The sequence below is a fragment of the Linepithema humile genome, chromosome 1 (assembly GCF_040581485.1).
Source record: "Linepithema humile isolate Giens D197 chromosome 1, Lhum_UNIL_v1.0, whole genome shotgun sequence".
NCBI lineage: Eukaryota > Metazoa > Arthropoda > Insecta > Hymenoptera > Formicidae > Linepithema > Linepithema humile.
In genome coordinates, this window is record NC_090128.1 from 30992061 (window position 1) to 31003619 (window position 11559).

An 11559-nucleotide genomic window follows, 5' to 3' on the forward strand; every position below is an offset into this window, starting at 1 on the left:
TCGTATCTGTGAAAACATTGTTTGTCACATACAGAATTTATAGCAGTAATGTTCTAGCAATAGCTTCTGAAAAATTTAGGTACCATTGTTAAATGTTATTCATTGCATGATCTAACACGTGATTGATCTTATATAGATAGGCGCTTTAGAGAAACTTTCTTTTTAAAGTTCACAAACAATACAGATATATATTCTGTTTCTGTCATCTAAACTGATTAAGTAATTACATATGCAATATCACAACAGTTGCTAATCATTTATCTGTTTTAGTTAATTTTTTACACCTAGAAAATTTTAGCTATTATTGCAAGATCATTTTTTTGAGTGTACTCTTATTAATAAACAAAAACTCTCGTTTCTAGGCGTGACAATTTTCTATTGGTCAGCGCGGGAATATTCGGATCCCACAATACATACGGAAAGTCCGATTAGCTTCATTAAAGAAAAAGTAATTCCTAGTTGTTGTGTTAGCTACGCGAATATCTCAAACCGATTTTCTGGGATAAATAAAAGTAAACTGAATGTTATTGGTACTACTGCAGTTAATATTGTTTGCGATAAGATAAAGGAAATAGGAACTAACCTTTATATTGTTACTAATAATACTATGTCATTTTCGATGATAATAGGCCGAGATCTCTTAAAACAGTTTGATTTTGGCAAAGTAAATAAGCTCATAAATAATAAGGATGAAAATGGCGACGAGATCCTAAACATAAATGTAACGGAAACTACAGATAATGTAACTGATTTGATAATAATTAATTCCGAAATTGCGCAAGATAAACAGGCAGAATTTAAAGATATGTTCGACAAAGAATACGTAAAGCCCGAGCGTCTAAGAGAGCCAAAAGTAAATGCAGAGTTGAAATTGCAACTAAAGGACGTACAGCCTTTCCATTTTTCTCCAAGACGACTCGCTTATGCGGAAAAAGAAGAATTGCAAAAAATATTGGATGAGCTATTAGCTAAGGAGGTAATTAGGCCCAGCAATTCAGAATACGCTTCTCCAATAGTATTCGTAAAAAAGAAAAACGGCGAGTATCGTTTATGCATTGATTATAGAACGTTAAATAATTATATCGCGCGGACGAATTACCCGATTCCGGTAATTGAAGATCAGATTAACGTTTTGAAAAATAAAAACTATTTCAGTATATTGGATCTGAAAGACGGATTCTTTCATATCCGTATAGCTGAAGAATCGATAAAGTACACAGCTTTCGTCACTCCATTAGGTCAATTTGAGTACACCAAAATGCCATTTGGTTTAAAGTCAGTTCCAGGAAGATTCCAAAAATTTGTCAACGAAATATTGAATGAATTAATTAGATCAGGGGATGTGATAGTGTACCCAGTGAGCATTATGTTATCAAAAAGAGTTCTTCAAGTACTCAAGTTTGAGAGTTAGACATCCAACAACACCATCTTGAAGATAACATAATGATATCAATAAGCCCTCTATGCGTCACTTTTAGAGGAAAAAAAGAGATCACATAAATGACATCTAAAAGAATATTAAAATCTGACTTTTCCTAAATATCAAGAAAATGTTAACATTAAGAATTGTTATAGCATTATTTTTAGTTTATAGCACTATTTTTATGAATTTAATTATATGAAAAGGAACACAATGTTATATATAATACATTACATAACTTTTTTATAAATGTAGAATCTATATAGAAACATTTCAGAAATTATGTTGTATGGTACATTTGAGTAATACAAAAAATAATTTTTTTCCTTATGTGTTTTACATACAAAAATAAAAACATATAATATATGATCCTTACATAGAAAAATAATAAAAATAAAAGTTATAAAAGTAATATTAAAATTTTATTTTTAATACTTTTCTTAATTATTTATTCAAGTAATTACTATATTGCATATGTAAAAAATAAAATTATCATGACAATAAAATGCATATATAGAATATTTTAATACCACTTTTTTATAATTTACCAAAACTAAATAAAACAAAAAAATCTATAGTTTTTTCTCAAATATTTTATTTCTTAATATAATAGAAAGGCATAGAGAGCCGTCGCGGGATGTTAGTGCGAAATTATAATTTTTCTTAAAGAAATTAATTTGTTAGTCTACGTGAGACAGTTAAATTTGTACACCGATCTCTGGTTCGAGATACTTAAAGTGTACGAAAATTTTAGTACATTGTTCTCACATATGGAGAATCAGTATGTACTGATAGGAATTATTAGAAAGAAGGGAATAGAGAAAAAATATCAGGGCGCGAGTGGCTAAGCCGGGAATTGAACCCGGGTCTTCCGCTTGCCGGGCAAATGTTCTACCACTAAACTACTCAGACCCCACGTTTCTAACATTTATTTCTCTTAGTTTAGGAAATCAACAAATCATTATTATGACGCGTTTATGTCCTACAGATTTGTTGATTTCCTAAACTAAGAGAAATAAATGTTAGAAGCGTGGGGTCTGAGTAGTTTAGTGGTAGAACATTCGCCCGGCAAGCGGAAGACCCGGGTTCAATTCCCGGCTTAGCCACTCGCGCCCTGATATTTTTTCTCTATTCCCTTCTTTCTAATAATTCCTATCAGTACATACTGATTCTCCATATGTGAGAACAATGTACTAAAATTTTCGTACACTTTAAGTATCTCGAACCAGAGATCGGTGTACAAATTTAACTGTCTCACGTAGACTAACAAATTAATTTCTTTAAGAAAAATTATAATTTCGCACTAACATCCCGCGACGGCTCTCTATGCCTTTCTATTATATTAATTGATTGTTATCATTTGAGCCATTCCTTTATATGTGTTAAATTATTTTATTTCTTCTTTTCATGTCGTTTTGTATTTTGATTTATCCGATCTCCAGCATGTTGTAGCCAGTTTTTAATTACAGTTTGGATGGAATGGGAAGAAATACTCTTTCCACTAATACTGATGATTACATCTGAAAAAATTCTGTTAATGAATTTTATATAATAAAAAGTTAAAATTATTAAAATTATAAATTTTTATTTTTATTATATATTTACTATTTTCTAAAAAGATATTCAGAATATATTATATAAAAAATATATTCAGAATATATATTTCAGTATATTATACTCAGAAATTATTAATTAAGAAACGTAAAAATAAATTAATTAATTAACTAATGCTTGAACGTTAAAAATATGTAGTAAATAGATGAAAAAAATTTAATTGGAAATAATAATCTCTAAAATAATAATAATGATTAAAATATTATGGAAAAATTACAACAAAAATATGTTATTAACTATTTCTTTTTTACATTTTATTAGATTACAGTACACAAAGTATCCAAAAAGTGACACAATTGGTGTGTAGTGGATGTCGGACGATAGAATTTAAATTTTAAAAAACTTAAGTTTTTTTTACAATATTTAATAAAGGAGATGTTATTAATCATAGTTTAGCTAACTGCGCAACTCTTTAGATAGATATTATCTCTGTAAGTCACACGTTTGTTAGAATGCATAGCAAAGCATTAAGTACACTACTAAGTGCATAGCTCATACGTAATGTCCACCTAAAAAATGGTGCAGATTGGTTAAACTATGTTTAATATCATTTATATGACAATTGCTCATTTCTGGAACTTTGTGTATCTCTTTATATATTTTAAAATTTAAAATAATTTAACTAATTAATAAAATAATTTAATAAATTAATTTTACTTTTACTTTGAATTAATTTTTTTCCAATTTTTAATAATTTTTATCAAAAATAATAATTATATAATAATTAGTTAAAAGTAATAAATAAAACTATAAGAAAACAAAAATACCGATAATGACGTCAACAAATTTCATGTCTCTCGTTTGTATAGTATTTTTTGTCCGGTCCATGAGAGTTTGTAAGCTAGATGATCAGTTAGAATAAGTTTTAATGCGTTTCTCTTACATGTTATTCCGCATCTTTTCCTCCTATAATTCTAATTATCCTTTTCTGTAACAAAATTTATATAATTTAACTTTTATACATGTATTTTTATTTTTTCAATTTAATTGACAAAGAGTACTTACATATTATGATAAAGATACGGAGTCTTGTGTTATCAATTTATTAAATTCTTCTAGTGCCTCAGGCGTTCCAATCGGTAAATTCAAATTTATTGTGTTCTCTTGTGAAGAATATGGATGTATATCTAACAATAATTGTTAGATTGTAACCAATAATCGTGTAATTTTTTTAATGTCATTCTGACAAGCTCCTATTTAAGAAAAACAATGTGTGTGTGTGTGTGTGTGTGTGTGTGTGTGTGTGTGTGTGTGTGTGAGTGTGTGTACATATGTATATAATTATAAATATGTGTACATATATTATAATTAATTAATATATAGGAAGAGGCAATAACTATTGCCACCTTGGATATTTTCGGAAGTATTAGAATAGGAGAAAAATTTGTTTAATAGAAATTACATGATATAGAAGATATTCGAGAAACCAATAATTATTACTTGTTGTGGGTCCAAAGAACCACAACCAATTATTAATAATAAAATATATATATATTAATAAAATATAAGAAAATATCTATTGCATATCAGATTAAGATATCTAATATTCAGTTTCCGGCTCATGCGAGACACCGGATAAATCGCGCAGCGAAAATTAAAACCTAATTCACTTTTACGCGACAATGCTGACGAACGATCGAATTTCGTCAGCAAGTTAGATCGTTAAAACTGCAATCAAGTGCAGTTTCACGTATATAAAATCGCCGTCGCGAGATCACGACGGCGGGTCTAAAACTATCATTCACAAGAAACGGACGTATGTCCGTTGGGACCACAAATCTAGAAGAACGCGAATTATAACAATTCGCTAAAAGCGAATAAGAATAACTTGGGGCTCCGTGATACTACACTAAGGCAAGGATTCCTGACGGAACCTAGATTACATAGAAGTAAGGGAACTTGTAATAAATCAAGAAACCAATAAATATATGGGAGATTGTTTTTTTATTAAGAAGAACAAAAAAGGATTATTCCCGGATTCCCGGCCTAACTCCTCGGCAGATCCCGAACCCGTGCCCTATCACCAAGGGCACAACAAAATATCTGGTGGCAGCGGTGGGATCTGCCTCTCCTTCGGGACCAGGAACCCGGAAAGTCCAGAGCCTGAAACAAAAAGAAAAAATTTTAAGTGAGTGAAAATTAGTCGGCGGACAAGTTTCAATACGGAGATTATTGAAACGAGAAGACCCCGACCAACGCAGCAGTAAGCAGCCGAAAATTAAGTGCAAAATAGTCGGCGGACAAGTTTCAATACGGAGATTATTGAAACGAGAAGACCCCGACCAACGCAACGGTAAGCAGAGTAGCAGCGCAGCAGCAGACTATCCAGAGCCAAGCAGTGCCGAGCGGAGTCAGCGAAATAGGAGCCAGCCGCAGAAAGCAGCCGAGCGACCTACACCTACAGCCTACGATCTACAGCCGGACAGCGAACCGCAGCTAAGGACGAGGCAACATGCGAGCGATCATACTACTACTACTGTAAGTCCGAACCATTATATAAAATATAAAAACGCGTGAATGTACAAAAGCGAAAGCGACCCCGGTCCCATACGAAATAGGTCGTGGCTATTAAGCAACCAAGCGCGACACGCAATCCGCACAGCGTTAAACCCGATACGCGTTATTGAAGACGCGACTCGCGACATAAGCGATAACGTACGCCGTACATTACAATACACAAACTCGGACGGTGATACCGACGACGAATTGGATGCAAACATAGAAACTAAACGAGATTACACTTTCGAAGATATCGATTCAAGTTTAATTCCCGCTCTTAACGATACCGTGATAGAAGTAAAAACTAAAAAGACTAGACCTTACATTAGTAAAACACCAAGCCGCGTGTCAGATTACAGCGAGTTTGAGCTAACATCATACGATAGTAGCATATTTGATCCGAACAAAATCCGTGAAAGAAGAAACGAAAAAATGTCTCAAAGAAGGAAGAGTGAGGCAGACATCGAAATAGAAAACGAAATATCCGCATTAATGGAGCAAAATACAAGAGAAAACGAAGCCAGCGGACTTCGAACGGGAACACGCCCAAAAAATAAAAATCAGATTTCAGCACTAGAAGAAACAATGCACGAAATGCGCGAACAGATCGCGACATTATTTGAGTATCTTCATGCGCATCATCACGAACGAAATCCGCGACAAGAACGCGAAACCGACATTTCATACGGTCGAACTACTGAAGACATACGAAACAGACAATCCACTGACGCACAACGCTACATGACATCAAAAAACGCGATAAATTTAATACCTATTTTTGACGGTACGTCACGAACGAACTTAAAATCATTTCTAAGCGCTTGTACATGTGCAATGAAGTATGTAAAGCCCGAGTTCGCAGACGAGCTACTCGACGTCATAATGTCGACTAAATTGCAAGGCAGAGCATTAATAAATTTTGAGATCAAAGATATCAGATCGTTTGAACAGTTAAAAAACGAACTGGAAAGCTTTTACTACCCTAAGAAAAATCCTGCATCGATTCAAATTGAATTTAATCATTTGAAACAACGACCCGGAGAAAGTGCAGTAGAATATGGGGCACGAGCAGACCATTTAGCGATGCAGCTATACGAATCTCTAACAGACAGTCCAGGAAAGACACCGCAAGATAAACGCACTATATTAGATACAGTTAAACAGCTAGCGCTACAAAACTTTGTGTATGGACTGCGCGAGGATATACGAATGATAATACGCGCGCAACGATATGCAACCCTGCAAGAAGCCATCGAAGGGGCCAAAGCAGAGGAAGAATTAAAGAGACCACGTGATTCCGCGTACAACGCGAATAAAAGTTTTAATAATCCTAAGGCAATTCAATGCCATAAATGCGGCAAGCAAGGACATTACGGTCGCGATTGCCGAACGAGCCGCTACGGTAATCAATTCACTTTGCCTAAACCGAGCGGATCAAGATTTAATACGCTGGATAAACATTGTAATTATTGCAAGAAATCCGGACATAACCGTACCGAATGTTGGATATTAAACGGAAAACCGGAATATACTAAAAATAAGAAAATAAATGAAGAATCAAACACGCGAAATACCATAAATGAAACTAATAAGCGTCGCAAGACTGAGGACGACGATGCAGAAAGGAAAACAATTAAAGCAACAGCTAAGACAGTACGAGAGCATAAGGTACTAACAGCTGATGAGATAAATCATGCACACACTGAGCTCGATCTGATTTCACTACCCATGAATGAAGTGATTGACGATAAAATAAATATGTTGATCGACACAGGAGCTACCATGAGTCTAATAAAATTGAATAAATTGAAAGATGAAACCATAATATACGATAAAAAGATAACAATCATTGGCGCAACAGGGCACAAAGCGGATACTATAGGCGTAATGCAAGCAACTATTCCGTTAAAAACAAGAAATGTTAAACATGAATTAAACGTGATAAAAGACGACTTTCCTATCGAATATGACGGAATCCTCGGAGCCGACTTCCTACAAAAATATCAAGCATCTTGGGACTATACTACCAAAAAACTACGCATCGATAAAAATTTATTTACGCTTTTCCCATGCAAAAAGTTTACTTTAGAAGCTAGAAGCGAAACTATTATAACAGCCATAACTAAAGAAAACACAGCAGGAATAATCCAAGCAGTGGAAACTAGACCAGGAATATTTATCGGAAATTGCCTAGTCGAGCCAAAAAATAATAGTTGCCCGATTAGCATAATAAATACTACCGAAACTAAAATAGAAATGCAAGCTCCAGTAGTAGAAATTGAAGAAGTAAAGACAGAAGAAAATGCCGAGATATTAATAGCTCAGACGTATATACCGAAGGAAATTCCCTTGTCACGCATGCAACGAATTAAAGAGGCGCTTCGTCTCGATCACTTAAATAACGAAGAGCGAAAAACTCTACTTAAAATCTGCGAAGATTTCGATGATGTATTCCATTTGGACGGAGAACCCCTGACCTGCACCGAGGCACTGCAACACGAGATCGTAACTCAAGCCGGTACGGCACCCGCGAATACGCGACCGTATAGATTACCGGAGAAGCATAAGGCCGAAGTAAATAGACAGGTACAGGAAATGTTAAGAAACGATATCGTACGTCCAAGCTCGAGTCAATGGAACGCACCACTTTTGGTGGTACCGAAGAAAACAGACGCTTCGGGAAAACCTAAAATGAGAGTCGTGGTCGATTTCCGAAAATTAAACGACCTAACAGTCGGAGACTCTTTTCCACTGCCAAATATAACAGATATTTTGGACCAACTAGGGAATTCGAAATATTTTACAACGTTAGATCTGGCATCGGGCTATCGTCAAATACCCATGGCAGACAGAGATAAGCAAAAAACGGCTTTTTCAACGCCCTACGGGCATTATGAATTTAATCGGATGCCGTTCGGACTAAAGAATGCCCCGGCAACGTTTCAAAGATTAATGAATACTATTCTGGCGGGCATACAAGGAATAAGGTGTCTGGTCTATTTAGACGACATCGTGATATACGGCGCTAGTTTAGAAGACCACAACCGGCGACTATTAGAAGTATTACAAAAAATACGCGACAATAATCTGAAATTACAGCCGGACAAGTGTGAATTTCTTAGAAAAGAAGTGGCATATTTAGGACACATAATTACCGAACATGGAATTATGCCTGACCCTGGAAAAATCCAGGCAGTAAAGAATTTCCCTACGCCAAAACGAGTCAAGGATGTGCAATCATTCATAGGACTGGCGGGCTATTATAGACGGTTTATCGAAAATTTTTCGAAAATAGTCAAACCACTCACAAAATTAGTTAAAAAGAAAGTAAAATTCGAGTGGACACAAGAGCATCAAAAAGCTTTTGACAATCTAAAAGAGAAACTAATTACCGCCCCCGTCTTGCAGTACCCAAATTTCAACGATGAATTTATACTAACTACCGACGCATCGGATTTCGCGATAGGAGGTATCTTGTCACAAGGAATGATAGGACAAGACCGACCAATAGCTTATGCTAGCAGAATTCTTTCTCGTGCAGAACAAAATTATAACACGACGGAAAAAGAATTACTCGCGATTGTGTGGGCGGTCAAACATTTTCGACCGTACCTATACGGGACCAAATTTAAAATTGTCACCGACCATAAACCGCTAATTTGGTTGTTTAACGTGACCGATCCAGGATCTCGTCTAATTAGATGGAGACTGAAATTGGAAGAGTACGACTATGAAATCGTACACAAAGCCGGAAAATACAATACAAATGCTGACGCACTAAGTCGCAACGTCGTTCACGCTATACATATAATCGACAAGGAGAAAGAGAGTGACGAAGAGGAAGAAGAAAGAGATAGCGAAAAAGAGATAAAAAGGTACACGGAGGAAGAAAAACAGCAAATATTATATGAGTATCATGATGCACCGATAGGCGGGCATCAAGGCGTGCAACGCACCATAAATCGAATCCGTTTAACTCACAACTGGAAAGGGTTAACAAAAGACGTAAAACAATACATCGCCAAATGCGAGCATTGCCAAAAGAATAAATTAAAACGACGAAGTAAAACGCCAATGATTATTACCGATACTCCGGATAGGCCATTCGAAAAATGCGCACTAGATATAGTAGGACCGTTAACCGTAACTCTAACCGGAAACAAATACGTACTAACATTCCAAGATCATTTCACGAAATTGAGCAAGGCAATGCCCATCGAAAATCAGGAAGCTGGTACAGTAGCGAAGGCATTCGTTACAAAAATAATTTTGGAATACGGAGTGCCTGATAAAATTCTCACCGACCAGGGAACAAATTTTATGAGCGAAGTGTTTAAGAGCACTTGCAAACTGTTAAAAATTGAGAAGATTCGTACAAGCGCGTACCACCCGGAAAGTAACGGCGCGCTCGAAAGATCGCACAGGACACTAGCAGAGTACTTGCGACACTACATAAACGGAGATCAGACCGATTGGGACGAATGGCTGCCCTACGCGATGTTTACATACAATACTACACCACATACAGCGACAGGTTATACGCCATTTGAACTGTTGTACGGACACCAGGTTACGCTCCCTACGGCCCTGACATGTCCTCCGAAATTAACGTATACGTATGATGACTACATATCCGAATTCAAAGAAAGATTGCGTACAGCACACCAGGTAGCGAAAGCGAACTGGTAGCTGATTACATTATGCACTTACCATACAAGTATGAAAGAATATTCACACATTGAAATTAGAAAAACAAACAATATGATAAATTTTGCAACTAATCCCTATACATATAGAACGCATTCTATTATAAAAATAAAACAAACAGATAAAAGAAAAATATTAAAAATTTTCAATTTTTATTCAATGCTTCAAATATTGATTTAAGAAGAATATGACAAACACCCCTTTCCTTAACAAAAAAATAATAAAACTTACCTTTACATTTTGCATTTAATTTTATCAGAGATATACGACCCTTATTATCATGCACATGTCGGTGCAAAATAATTTTTTTCTCACAGCGAGGGACGGAAAAAGCACGCCGAAAGAAACACTCGTAAACAGGCGGTGACGCGCGCGGCCCGCTCATATTTATTCGCGATATCGATTTCGAATAAGTAAGGTGATTAATGTTACGAGAGTTTTCGCGACTCGTAAAATGTCGACATACGTAAACGCGCGGTCCTTACGATCCTTACGCTCAGCGCTCCTCTCCAAATGTTTTTCGCTTTTCCCCCTTTTGGACGGGGGCATGTGCTACCGAGTGGTGGGGAGGAAGGGGGGGAAGGGGATATATCCGCGGCATATCGGCGTTGCAAATTTATCGCGGTGTTAAGCCGTTAATATTCGCTCGCACCCGCCTTTGGCGGCCGGGCCCTTAAATCAATGGGAAATATTCCTAATTGGAATATGGAAAAAGTTGGGCCAAAGCGGGTGCGTCCACCGACGACAACGATGGGGGGGGGGGGGGGTGGCGAGAGGGTACCGAGTCGCATTAAAGGATAAAAGAATATAAATTGTCTTAACGAGTGGCGGTGCACGGCCTGAGAAAAACGGCAAGAAGTTTCCGATTAAGGCTCGCTCGGATTGCGCGGACGTGTACTACAGCTACAGATTGTGCGAGAGTTATTAATGACGCGCAGAAGTTCGGCAGTTTCGTAAGGGATCTACCCCTGATACTAATTGTAACGACCGATACGTCGCCCCTGCCTTGGCACGAATATGCAAACGCGTCTATGCGTTGTAAAAAATAAATTTATTACAGTAAATTTCATCAAAATGGTAAATAGTATAAGTTTTATTTTGTACCATAATTAAAATAAATATTTGTTTTTATTCATTTCTAAATATGAGATTAGGAGCTAATTTATATTGTTAAGTTGTTTTTAAGTTCAATATATTTATCAAATTTTTTAATAAAACGCAATTTTCAAATGCATACATAAAATTTGACAAGTACCTTTAGTTTTTAATTAGAAAAATAAAATATTATTTTTGGAACTGCGTTCAATATAAATTAGCAT

General features: G+C 35.9%; 2 long non-coding RNA genes across 2 annotated transcripts in view; one reads left to right on the forward strand and one right to left on the reverse strand.

Annotated features, from left to right (window-relative positions):
* LOC136997203 (uncharacterized) overlaps positions 1-11559 on the forward strand; it is a 228001-nt gene that overhangs the window by 7018 nt on the left and 209424 nt on the right. The gene's annotated exons all lie outside the window — the stretch shown is intronic.
* On the reverse strand, positions 2791-10967 carry LOC136997204 (uncharacterized). Its single transcript, XR_010888007.1, has 3 exons — positions 10472-10967; positions 3802-5137; positions 2791-2940 (listed from the first exon to the last, which is right to left on the reverse strand). It is a non-coding gene; the product is annotated as an uncharacterized lncRNA (long non-coding RNA).